The sequence below is a fragment of the Alligator mississippiensis genome, chromosome 8 (assembly GCF_030867095.1).
Source record: "Alligator mississippiensis isolate rAllMis1 chromosome 8, rAllMis1, whole genome shotgun sequence".
Taxonomy (NCBI): domain Eukaryota; kingdom Metazoa; phylum Chordata; order Crocodylia; family Alligatoridae; genus Alligator; species Alligator mississippiensis.
This window is the reverse complement of record NC_081831.1, coordinates 75,922,309-75,936,383: the sequence shown is the minus strand read 5'-3', so window position 1 is coordinate 75,936,383 and position 14,075 is coordinate 75,922,309. Positions and strand designations below refer to the sequence as shown.

Below are 14,075 nucleotides of genomic sequence, written 5' to 3'. Positions count from 1 at the left end.
CTATCTGCCATCAAGATGTTGAAGGACTGAGGTTTTAAGTTGATACCATTAATTATCCACAGTAAACAAATATAGATCAGTATCTCCACTATACATGCACAAGTGCAGGTCTGAATCTCCTGGACTTTTATATTCCAGCTATAGATTTCCATTCTAGATCATCAGACATATTCACAAATAGTTGTACAATTGCCATAGAGAATAAGTGTTCTTACCCTGCCTTTTTTTCAGTAGGAAACTTATGAACACTTTTGGCATCTATATGTCAAAGCAGATGGCAGATATATTTTTTTCCCTTACACTTGTAACTTTTATCAGTAGAAGAATTCGACTCCATTTGGAAGGTACAAAACATGGCATTTCCTCAAGCAAAATTTCCAAGGTGCCCAACAGATCAACTTCTTCCATGAACCAAAGTATAAGGGGATACATCTACAGATGGTATAAATTGTTCTCTGGGTGTTTCCCCATTGCTGCTAATGGAACAATGTGCCCCTGATAACAGTTGAGAATTTGGCCTGGAAAGTCTAACTGAGATGGGAGAAAAGGGAAGGAGGCAGCTAAGCCAAGCAGAAGAGGAACTGAATAGAAAAATATAAGATAAATGTTCACAACAATTTAGGAAAACAATGCTCCTCATGGAGATTCAAATGTAAAAATTCCTATAGGAAGGGTATGCGGCTGACTGAATAAATCATCAGAAGTACGGCATATCTAACTAAATGCACATCAGAGTGGATTTAAATCAGATGTCGATCACACAGTGATTTTTAGACATATAAAGCTATTGTGAATGTTAAAAAAAAAAGGAGAGAGAGAATTCAGTGATCTTGGTAGAGCCATGAAAAAAATACTAACACCACATGACTGAATTCACAACCATTCTGCTTTACACTGAAGAAACAGATTAGATGACTTTTTTCCTTATAAACCACTATTAGTGCTGAATTTATGCAATAATCTCAAATGATTGGGACCGCTACACCCATTACAGAAATAATTGTCTTGGAACACATTATGAAAAGAGATAAGACATATATATATATATATATATATATATATATATATATATATATATGTACCTATAATGTGTACAGCTCAAAGAAGATCTGTGATGTTTTAAAATGGAGCTAAGTACTTAAAGCATTTGAATCATATATTCCTTTTTCTTTTCTCCTGCTCTTTTAGTAGCATAAAGCCATTTTGAAAGAGGAGTGCATTTTAAAATGGCGTGGAGTCTTCAGCAGGTTAGGGTTAGGACACTCAGGACATGAATGACTGTTAACATATCTACTGTTATAATACGTCATTCTCTTAGCCTCAACACTAAGTCACAGAAAACAGCAAACAGGAGGAGTTTTGCATTGTTTTCCTGGGAGTTGACCTGTCTTTTGTTGTTTCCCTGGGACTTGAGAAAGGTAGAATATGGTCACACATCAGGAGGTCATCTAGTCCAACCCCCTAAGCATACTGAGCTACCTAATGGGTGGAAAAGGGTCAGGCCCTAGGCATCTCTCCACCTGTCTCACCTGAGATGCTAAATCCACTAGGCACTCACAGAGCATGCCCAGCTGAACCTTGCTCAGTTGTTGAATGAAAGGCCATGGATATTTATCTTCAGGAGAGCATTCAGAGCCATGAATTCCAAGGGGAGGAAAGTATCATAGAAAAATTGGGCTGGAAGGGACATCAGAAGGTCATGTCATCCAACCTCTTTCTCATCCCTAGATCCCAGACAAGTGTTTGTTTAACCTGTTTTTAAAAACTACCTTAAGAACTATCGGGAACTATGCCCAAAGATCAAAAAACACCTTAATTTGTAAGCCTCCCTTTATTGTGCAGTAGCATGCCTAAGATCCAGAGTAAGGGCAGATCTCAAAAACATGCCTGTCCTCAGCATTTATATGGTGGCTCTCAACAGCTCCTTGCTCAGGGTGACAGCTAATCAAAGGTATTTCACTCTCCCTATATATTATACTGGGAGCTCAAGTGCCAAATACAGACCTATGCTTCCTGCTCCAGAGGTCAGGCACCTAAGGTTTAGGTGGTACAAGACTCATGGTGGTCGTGTCTAACTCTTGGGGATATCAACCTAAGTACCTACATGGAGAACAAAGCATTGATAGTGGGATCTTCCAGTTAGCAGATAAAAGGTACGATATAGCAATATCCACCGGCTGCAGATTGAAGCCAGACTAGTTCAGACCCAAATTAAGGTAAAACATTTTAACAGGGATGGTACCGGACCAAAAAAAAACCAAGATCCCAAGACCGTGATGCATTTAGCATAATTTTAAAATCAGGAGTGGGTTGTTTTTTATTCTATCAAAAAAGTTCTGGGTCAAACAAGAGCAAATTCAGAAAATTCCTATTGCTGGTGTTATCTGAGGGGGTCAGACGAGATGACCACAGTCATCCCTTCTGGCCTCATATCTAGGACTCTTCACTTGAAATTATACTATGGACCCACCTCAGGTCTCCATTGCCAGAGTACACTTCTGCTGTGGTTTTGAGGGCTGCAGCACTATAATGACATTTGACTCAGTATAATCCTGCTTCTATGCCATGAGGCAGGAGTGGAGCTGAGGATGAATTTTGACAAATGATTCAGGAGACTGACAATGCTCAGAAATAATGTTTAACGTCTAGTGGCCCAATCTGGCTCCTATTAGTCACTGGAAAGCTTTCCCTTTGAGTTCTGTTGGAGGTAGCGCTGTTACAGATCCAGAGCATAAGCTGTAGTTTTGCTCAAGACTCATGCTAGAGGCAACCCAGCTGTAAATGGGTGTCTGCTCATTTGGGCTGGGGGTTGAAGACTGCTAGAAGTCACATTGTCATTTGGGTGCCATCAGCTGTAAAAACTGGCATGCTTTAACCATGCTAGCCTGATGGGCTGCATGGCCACTCGTGGCTGAAGCTGGTAGGGCTTACGGCTGTTGTCATCTGTTGACTGCTTGGTGGCCTATGTTACACTCCTAGGAACAACACTCCCAAGTTTGCCCCACCTGCTTGCTCACTCATTCCTGCCCAGCATGCACCAGGTCCCAAACACGAGGCTTCAAATGGCTCTGAGCACACATCAGTAAGCATGCCCAAGACTAAGGACCTAAGAGCAGCCCTAGGCAGGTACTCACTAGCCTCCTAAGCCAGCAATGCTGCCCCATTTTCAAGAGCTGGTGCATACGGAGGGGGAAGGAGCGTGCTCCAGGGCAGCACTGCCAGGACTGGCATCGAGGCAGTTTTGACATGCTCTAAATCATGCTTTGGGCATGCTGGAAAGGATGCAGGGGCAGCGGTCACATAAGCTCAGCTCTATACGTTTCATGGTTAAACAAAAGATTCTGTTTCTTGGGGCCTGTCAATCTCTCATACCTCTCTCAGCCCTCAATTAAAAAAGAAAATCGATTCTTTGCATGCCTCCAGGTGCAAAAGCCCACACAATTTTTTTTCACAGAATTGAGTTCCAGAGCAGTTAAATAAGAAGGATATGAAGGAAAACTACCATATTAAACATGATTTAACGCTCTCCCACACTTCTGCTTCTCCTCCTACTCTACAATCTCCCAACCCCACTTTCCAGGTCCCAAACTATGGTTGCTTATACAATGGGAATGGCAAACTGGGCTAACATCTAAAAATGTGGGTTTTTTTCAAATGGGGAACAGCATTGCAAATAAATTTATTTTTCTCAAAGCATCCCTCCCTGAACATGTTATAAAGGGCATAGAAGCAGTCACCATCTCCTTCAAATCGCTGCAAAACTCTCACCTGTACCACATCATCAGTGAAAAAGACATTGATTGAAACTGGGCTATAAAAGCCAGAGTGAAGCATCCCCAGTGGATAGAGCATTGGACGGGGTCAAAGGAGCCCTAGGTTCTGGTTCTGCATCCATCCCCAGATGACACTTCATCTCACTGTGCCTCATTTTCCCTATCCATGAAACACTTCTTCATCCTGATGTCATGGTAGGGAGATCTACTGATAAAAATGATATAGAAAGAACCCGATATCATTATTATATTTTGTTAAGTAACAAAACCACCAAGACATTCTCTTAACACCATCAAATAACCACGCTTGTAGATGTACTTTTGCCCCTGCATTATTCCCTTTCCCCTTTACTGGTTGCTGCTGCTCACTGTTTCATACCTAAAATTAGTCTGTAAGAACTATGGGCCAAAGAGTATACTTTCTGTATGTCCAGAGAGCACATTAAATATTTTTGAGCCTTGCATAGACTATTACATACTAAAATCATTTTAAGGCTGCCAAATCATGCACTCAAAAGTTAAGATGTGACAGAAGTAGGCCAATGGTCCCCTTTTGTGTATATGTTATAAGGAGGTCTTGACTGACATCAGGCAAGAAGCCTGCTCCAGAGACATGAGCTGGAAGCCTGCTCTGGGCTTCTGCTGTAGGTTGCCATCAATCATTTCAAGTGCTTTGAGATCTTTCAGCATGAAAGGAAATATGTACAAGTTATTAATGAGCCCTGTAATTTCTCATTAAATGAAACAGCAGAATCCGTGATTGTCCATTCCGGTATGATACATAGCACTCGATTCACAGAAAGCTTGAATACTTTCCAAAACAATGGTGCCTTGTCTACCCTTAATGTGAACTTCCATCTTCATTAAAGGCCTGAACCAACCAAACAAGTTAATGGGAGTCTTTCCATGGACATCAATAGCTATCAGGCCAGACCCTAAACGCAGTTACTCTGTCTCATGAATGTGGCACCATGGATAAAAGGCGCTGCTAATCCTTTTCCAGGTGGAAGGATAAATCTTGACGTTCAGGCAGTGATTCAGTGTAGGCCCTATGCCTCTGCCATCCCTGGTGCAAGAGTTGCTTTATGGCCAAGAAGAGAACAAGTTAATGGGAAAGTATATTGCCGTACGCCAAAGAACACTGCTCTGTCAAGAAAATGATAGTACTTAGCTTTCAGGTGTTGCCTAAGTAAGTGAGTTTTTAAATTGCATAGAAGAGGAAAAATCTTCCACTCGGGAACCCATAATAAGGGACTCTCTACATGTCATTTTGTAAAATGCCTATTGTATCAATAATTGGCTTGATTCAAAATAATCTACGAGTTCACTCCAGCACTTCTCTGGATAGTTTTTGGACACAAATCATCTAGGGAAACCACATTCTTAGGACACGCTATATGCATCAGTTCACTCAGCATTTCACCGTACTTAATAACTCTGTCCTCCTAACTTTCATGTTCCTTGATAGATTAAGCCAATTCTCTTACAGATACCTATATTGCTTCTAAAACTCCATCTGAATATTGCCTTAAAGTCACATCTACCCAACCACCAGTGACTTCAAAAAATACTCAGCTCCCTTTGGGAATAAGCACTGGACTGAAATCCATGGTGTCAAACAACAGAATGGAAATTCTTATATGGCTATTGAATAATTTAATAAATCAAATATCCCTATCCAATATTTGTCCATGAACTTGACTCACCAATTTTAGACATCAGATCATTTTCTTTTCTGTTAATTTTGCCCAATCAGGTACATCTCATCAATTGTATTTCTGTTTTATTCAGGCTTTTGTATGCAGTCTGCACTCCATCCCAGTGCAGAAGGCCACTTCAGCATGCTGAATAGGTCCACCAATTTTCTGTTTGGGTGCTCATAGTTGACTGTATGGTTTGGCACCTGGCTGAATCAGATCTTCTGTCAGTATTCCTTCAATATATCTACAAAGTGTTTTTCCTTTTTTTTTTTTTTTATCATGTCAGAATAATTTTGACACTAGAGTACCCAGGCCCAGCTTTCCCCATTTTGCAGCTAGGAGCTAACACTAATTTTCAATTTTAGCATGCAGCTGAATGCCAAATAATTGGAAATGCAATCCAGCCAAAGCTGCAAAAGAAACCAAACAATAACTAGGAGGAGGAGAGGGGAAGAGATACAAGAATTAGACCTGATTTGGTATTTGCAGCAGATGTTCCCAATTTAAACCAATATTAGTAGTAAGTCAACCTCCACCTTGTACAATTGAAAATACTAATTGGTACCTTCCTTATTATAAATCATTAAAAAAATGAATTTGTCATCACAGAGTGTTATCCAAAATCACAGAACCTGCTTTGATTGTAAAGCAGCAGAGGAATTCCAGTCGAGTTTTCTACCAAGACATTTTGATTATTCAGTCTATTCCGGGAGGAACACAGCTTTTCTTGTATAGGGTTTTTTTTCCTTTTCCCTCTAAAATGATTAAGTGGCTCAGTGCTCTCTAGGGTCTGACCCTGTCGCTCGCTCCAATCAAACAGGCCCCTGCACATTCAAGGAACTGCAGTGAGTACAATGCTGCACGTCCCTCCTGAGTTCATTTCGAGATGGGGGTCTTGGTAGACTTCTGACATCTAGTCAAACAAAGGCATGACACCCCAGCCCTTGCAAAGGGAAATGATTTTCATTTTTCTGTGCTTCCTTTTTTGGCAGCAAAGGGGAGAAGGGTCTTTGAACAGGCAATTAGACATTGAACATCAGAGTAAAAAAACCTACCTATTCTGAAACTTTTGCTGGCTTTTCAAACTGAACTCAGATGAAATCTTCACCCGTGTTAGATGTCCAGGTCAGCCCTCCTACACAGCCTTCACATTTGTGTCCCCCATCAACCCATTCTCCCTTTCTGCATCTTGTCCCTCTCCATTCTCAATGCTGCTAAAAGTCTGAGTGATCTGTCTACTCTGCCTAGAGATTACCTGCCAGGCCCCTTTTACTGGTATTTAAAGTATACAGGGCTCTGGGGCTGAATGGGAAGAACTCTGATCTCCCATGATTAACTTCCACAGTAGTTAAGAGCCTCTACTAAATTGGGCCATTTGCTACTTTAAGTTTCCCATGTGCCTTAAGCTAGCTCTGCTTACAGGTTCTTGTGATGTGACAGTAACAGGGAGAGAGGTTTATCTGTTTTTCTACTTCTTTAAATGTTTTCAAATTAAGCTTTTTGTCCTCAGGCATCAATAGTATAGGATGCATAGGAGCTACTTCATTTCCTGACTCTGTTTCTCTTCAGGCTCATTGGCCCAGCTCCCTAGGGTGAATCTCAGAATATAGAGCTGATGGGCACTTATCAGCTAATAGAATTTGGAGACAGAATATACACGTATTTCTGAAATATAATCTCCATATAAACCTCTTACAGCTTTCAACATCATTTATGTTGACTGACATTTTTTCCCCATGCTGTATGTTTCACAAATAAATCACTGTGTAGGTTGTTAAGATGGGAGTATAAGTGCTATCATTTAATGCTGGAGGTGCACTTCAAGGTAGGTGCTTATTCCAAGAAAGGAAGCACTGAATTGTAAGGCTGCTTGTTAGCCAGTTCCAAAAGAGGTTGAAGGGATGACAATGCTATTTGCTACCTTCCCTAAAACTAGGCAGAATTTCCAATTCCTTCCACTGTTAATTCCCCAAACCTACCTTTTTCCCCTCCTCCTGCAGAGAGTTTATGGATCAGACTGGCCCTACTAAGCACATAAACCAACTCCCACAAACTTCAGTGAAGTCAAGAATTTGATGCACCTGTTCCACATGTTCTTGTAGTAACCTTGTTGGCTACATATACAGCTGGAATGGAGTCAGGTAAATGATGCACCAGCTACTAACGACCATCCCATCACTTTTTTTATTGTACTCCCATTGCTAGAACAACCTACACAACACAGACGTGCCCCTGTCACTGGTCATTCCTCCTTGTTGGCTGCCCATTTGCTGTTGATCCTCTTGAGCATAGGATTGCCTTCATTTCAAAATTATTTCCAACATGCCTTTGTAAGCTTGGCCCTTTAAAAGTCAAGCAGGAAGAATGGAAGTTTCCCTGAAACAGTCAAACTAAAATCAGCTGCTGATTTTTCATCTTTTCTCAAAAGCCAGTAGTTTTAAGTTCTCCAGTTTCTCTTTCTGAAGAGCTAGCATATGCTTATTGGAAAGTTAGAGTAGCTACTACAATCCTGTAATTTTTAAGATAGAAAATGTGATGTTCTTTGTTTTGTGCTATGCCATAACACGTATCAGTATCCATTCCACTGCACAAGGTGTTTTACTGTTGACATCTCCCTGTCACACATGCAGGACAACCTGAGGCTTAGTATCCTTTTCAGGCCTTCTTCTGGAGCCTCATCTGGCCCTCCTGGTTGGGCTGCATCCCTTCCTGTTTCCCATCCCTACTAATACCCCTTCCCACCAGCATTTGGCAGCAACAAGAAAGACCTTCCTGGGAGCCTGTGACTAGCAGCTGATTAAAGTGACCACAAGCAAATATCCAGTCATCCAGAGTTACAGAGAAATCACCAACAAGTCTGGCCTTACCTAAACTGGTGCTTTCTGTGCAAGCGTGCTGCTCAGAGAGACAAACCACGCTACTGGAGCTTCGTGACAAAACTGCAGGAGTTGTTAACATCCAAGTGATTGTTACTAATTAAATTGGAGCATTTTATAATTGAACCTAACTCCTCCACCCCCAAGCCCTTGAACCCCCAAGGTGTCGTAGGGGCTCTGGAGATGCAAAGAACGTGCCTTCACAGACCAGCCCACATCACCTGTCCATGACAGCAATGACCAAGCAGGATAAATGAACTGGTTGAGGTCAAGGGCATGCCAGTGACTGCACAGTATAGACTAGCCAACATACTTCATATCAAGGAAGTATTGGCCAATCGGCCAACAAGCCACCGGTTGCATAAGCTGCACAAGTACTTTACCAGGTTTAACCCCTCTGCTTTCTAGGAAGGCCACTTTTAAACAGATTGCAGCTTACAAAACCTAGATACCAACCCATAACACTTTTACCTGTCAAAAATGTCTTTGTTAGTGTGAGTTATAAAGGGACTCTACTGGAGCAAAGCCGTGGTGGAAAACCCATTAACTTCCAAAGATCTAAGTGTTCAAAATTGAGTCAAGCTCTGGTAACCAAAATTGTGTGTGTGTGTGTGTCTGTGTGTGTGTATATATATATATATATATATATATATGTATATATATGTGTGTGTGTGTGTGTGTGTGTGTGTGTATATGTATATATATGAGGAGTCCTCCTAAATGTCTCATAGGAAGCCTGTGGGTTTGGGTTTTTCCAGGGGGGTTCTTTTTGCTGGGTTTTTTTTTTGTTTGTTTTGGGGGTTTTTTTTCATAAGTGATCTGAAAAGGCTATGAATTCAGATTACACAGTGTAAAATATACTAGGACAGCTCCTCCGCTGAGGTGAATCCCTCAGGTCAGTGGAGCTGTGCTGACTGACTCCAGCAGACTGCAGATTTCTTCAGTTGCTTAGCAATGGCTTCCTCCACACGAGTAGCTGTCATGCACCGTGCTTCCTCCGTCTGTTCCAGTCACCCGCCATTAACCCGTCCCGTAGTCAGGCAGTTCAGGAGCTGGAGCCAAGCATTTGGAAGGACTGAGACGAGACTGGGTACTTCTGGCAACATCCACAATTAGACATAATAAAGAATAGGTGTTCATGCTGTAAGGCATACACAACCACAAACTTGCTAGAAAGAATCGTCTTCGATGAAGAGTGTGGTCCCTGAATACTTTTCCAAAGGGTTCTGCTGACACATCTGGTACTGGCAAATTGCAGAGACAGGATACTGGACTAGCCAAGCGTCTCACTTGATCTGCTGTGGCAGTTCCTGTGGATCTACTTCCTACGTCTACAGCGTATCTTGGGTACCGTTGCTCATAATTTGGTCATTTGCCCTTGCTGGAGGATCCCTTGTGGGGAGAGATGTGTAATAGCTTCAGTTATAATAGATGCTCAACAACAATGCCGGCTCTAAGCAAACATCATTTTAACCGTGCTAGAAATTAAAAATAACTAGAGAAATATTGTGACAGATGGCATCCCTCGTGCTGCCTTAACATTTGGGCATGTTCTGTTTAATGCTACTTTCATCCTCCCAATTCAGAACAGCAAATCCAATTAAACTAAGCATTTTGTATTGTTTCCGACAGTGTTTCTTTGGTTTGTTCCTCTTAAATGAGGGGACCAGTGTATATTTAGTGCCCAGTTTGGGGGAGGAATCGGGTGCTGGGGAAGTCACATGCCATACACAGATGTAACGAAGGCGGCATTGCCGTGGTGTGAACAATCGCTGAAGGCATAACATGTAGTCTGGATTCTGTACTTTCTCAGCCTTGTGCCTCTTGAGGAAATGCAGTGAGTTGTGCCAAATATGTACTCTAATGCGGCTAATGATTTCCAGGGAGAAAAAGATAGAAGTCACTGAATTTATTGCTTTTTCTTTTTCTCTTTCCCTCCCCACCCCCACAAACAGGCTTTCACCTATGAAACCGTGTCCTTCAGCTTGATTTGAAGAAGGCTGCCTTTTCCGTTCGGGATTGCACCAATGTTTGCTATCAAAACTCCTGTCTTAGAGTACCTTAGACTCCTCACTTGGGTCTTCTGGGCCATTCTTCTGTTTTATGTCACAAGATTCCAGTGGAAATAGTTTAAATCACTGCTCCCTCCCCTCTCCTCATTGCCCTCGGGTCAAGCCAACTTGAAAGCTGCTGTTCCAAGAAGGAGAGCAATATAATACGCCTATGTTCCAGTGCGTGTGTGCATGCACAGATGTGCTCTCACACTCTCCAACACATGTGATTTCCCCAATCATGGAGTCAATGCTTCCTTTTGGAAATATCTGTGCTTGGAACTCATGGCTGATGTAACTTGTGTTACCTTGGGCATGTATCTCCGGACTGAATGGTTTGGCAGTGATTATAAAGGAATTAAAACTTTCACTCTAGACGTGAGCTCTTCAAAGTCTTTCTAGATCATGGCTCTTTGGGTGAATTCATTCTCAGCCCTGTTACCAGAAAGTGATAGCTGAAGGGAACAGCCTGCACGTCCATAGTGTTAACAAGGCTGGAGTACGAGAGACAGCAGCAGAAGGACAGTAGAAGAGCAGTGACCAGGGGGGCAGCAGCAGTGGGCCATAAGAGACAATATCACCTCCGTCCCTCACAGATACCACCACAGCTATACTACCCGGTACCTCTGACTGTAAGTTAGCTGTGTAGACTTGGAAGTTACACAGATGGACCGAGCTGGCAGGACAGGGCAGACTAGGGAGGTGCCTGCTGCTGCTGCCACATCTGGACCCAGTTTTCCAAGGCTTGTCAGTTTTCTCCAACAGTATTTGTAAAAGGAGGAAAGAAAACCTTCTGGACAGCTGCCACTGGTGTCTGAAGTCTGAATCATTACAAACTTGTGCCCAAATGGTGGGCTGAACTCGTGTCATCTTCAGATACTGGTCATTGCACTCAAGGATGAGTTGGGCATACCTGGCAAACCTCATCCAGGGAAATCTCCATTTCTGTCCTTATCTAAAGGTAATATCTACCTTTCTCCATATGGAAAAAAAACATTTTTTTCCTAAAGTGGGACTAGCTTTGCTTTCCATTCCATCCTCTGCCTTTTAAATAGGTCCCAGAGTAGCACTGGAAGACTCTGGGGATAGGTGTTTACCGCTCTCATTCCCATTTGCCAACTCAGCTGACAATCCAATTTGAAAACCCAACTGTATAACCCTGACTCTGGGTAATGAGCCCTTACTATTGTAATTAGTCCCTTTTGTAATTAGATGTCAGTGGGTTACTTGTGGGAATAAGTGCTCACAGTGGAGACACAGATCCACATCTGGGGCCCGATCATGAAAGTTTCACCTATCCCCTAGCCTAACAAGACAGTCCTAGTTGTGATTCCTAGGTAGAGTCACTGTTTCTCTGCCACATGTTGCCTATAGATAAGGTAAAGGAAATATTTGCACAGAATATAATGAGGTTCTGTGATCAGTACAATGCCATAAGTGAGGCAACAAGCCATTGCTGGATTCCTCACAATCAGCCTGTGGGAATTGCAGGCATTAGAAGTTTTGTGACCCAGCTTCATGTCTTCTCAAAACAGACAGCAGCATTTTACCTTGAGATAACTGCTGTGTTCTCTATACAAAGTGACATCTGAAGACATGTGAAGGATTCTGGAAGGTTTTACATCTTTACCTCTGCCTTTCCCCCAGGAGAGTGAAGTTTCATTTGGTCCCAAATAAGACAGTGCTGAAAAATGAATAAGTATATAAAAGTACAACAGCTGTTTGACAAAGGATGAAAATAAATAAAACTTACATCTGAAACTCAGACTTCAGTGCCATAGATGTGTTCTACATGCTTGAAACAGAACTAGGAAGGATGCGGTTTGAGTAAGCTTCCTTGGATCGTTAAAGGAAAGATAAATGCTATTGATAACACTGAAACCAGGGACTAAAACAAGGTGGGTTGTATTTCATAGGCATTCTCCTTGCCACTTCTCTTTTTTGCTAGGTAGTATAATGCACAAACTTGTGCCATGTATTCCATAATGGGCCAATGTACAAGCCTTGGCTGCAAAACACTTTACTGCTACATGGTAAAAATCAAATAAGGAGAAAAAGACACCTTTTAAAAGAGGTTCTCTTAGAAGTGCTCCCATGCTACTACTAGGGGAATTCTTATTCTCTAGATTTCTGAAACACTGGGTAACATTTCACATGGCCAATACAATTTCATTCTGTCAAATCAAATGAAAACTCAGCCCAGGGAAATCTAAAAATACAAGGTTCTCCCCTAGATAGAAGTGGAGTATTCTTGAATGTCGATGAGCTGCTTTCTCAAACCTGGCAGGCTTTAATTTCAATAGCTTGTTCCCTAAGGACGGCAGTTTTTGTGAAAAACTTTGGGTATGTTATTGATTTTTGTGTTCACCTTTTGATGACTGCTTTTGCTGCATATTTTGGCAGGTCAGGGATTCAGGAATTTCTGCTGATTTGTGTTTCTAGAAGTACTGTAGTGTCTCTAATTTTTGTAAATACTTGCAATGCAACCTATTTGTAACAGCACGCTGTATGAACAGATAAAAATCAATGTGCGTAGACTGGCTTCCAAACCTGGACCTCCTCTGGGTCTGGCTCTGTGGATGTAGGGAGAACAGTGGAATTGATAGAATTTAATTTTTTAGCAAGGCTTATGATATAGTCCCCCACAACATTCTCACAAGCAAACTAAGGAAGTATGGGTTGGATGAGTGGACTATAAAGTGGATAGAAAATGGGCTGGATTGTCAGGCAAAAAGGGTAGTAATTAATGGCTTAATGTCTAGTTGGCAGCCAGCATCAAATGGAGTGCCCCAGGGGTCGGTTCTGGGACCAGTGTTGTGCAATATCTACATCAATGACCTGGAAGATGGCATAGAGTGCACCCTCAGCAAGTTTGCAGATGATGCCACGCTAGGGGGAGTAGTAGATACATTAGAGGGTAAGGCTAGGATTCAGAGACCTAGACAAATTTGAAGGATTGGACCAAAACAATCATAGAAAATTAGGGTTAGAAGGGACCTTCGGAGGTCTCCAACTCCCAAAGGCATAGGCTGCCTATGGCACCTGGGATTCCCAGGTGGTCTCCCATTAAAGTACTAGCCAGGCCCAGAACTGCTTGGCTTCCAATATCAGATGGGATTGGGCACATTTTAGTCAGGGCATGCCATAGATTTCCTCATAAGAAATCTCATGAGGTTCAATAAAGACAAGTGCAAAGTCCTGCACTTAGAATGAAACAATCCCATGCACCGGGACAGGCTGGGGACAAACTGGCTAAGCAGCAGCTCTGCAGAAAAGGACCTGGGGGTTACAGCGGACAGTAAGCTGAAGATGAGCCAGGAGTGTGTCCTTGTTGCAAAGAAGGCTATCGGCATCCTGGGCTGGATTTAGTAGGTGCATAGGTCTCTAGCTAACCTAAGTGGAGTAGAACATTTCTTCTTCTATAAGCTCCTGAGACTCTGGAGGTACATCCAGATGAGCACTCATGTGCAGTGTGCGGTACCACACACGCAGGCATTCCCCATGCTGCAAATTAGCAGCATGGGGGGGGGGGGGGGAGGATTGACACTGGGAGACTCCACCATCATGTGGCAGCAGTGTGCACCACCCAAAACCGGAGCCCTGGCCAGAGCCACACTGGCTGCCGGCCAGACTCCCTGCTGCCAGATCACTGCCGCTGGAACACCAGGAGGCCCC

General features: G+C 42.6%; 1 pseudogene; it reads right to left on the bottom strand.

Moving 5' to 3' along the window:
* Positions 1-13,430: 13,430 nt before the first annotated feature.
* LOC132252349 (5S ribosomal RNA) lies at positions 13,431-13,550 on the bottom strand (annotated as a pseudogene).
* Positions 13,551-14,075: the final 525 nt, after the last annotated feature.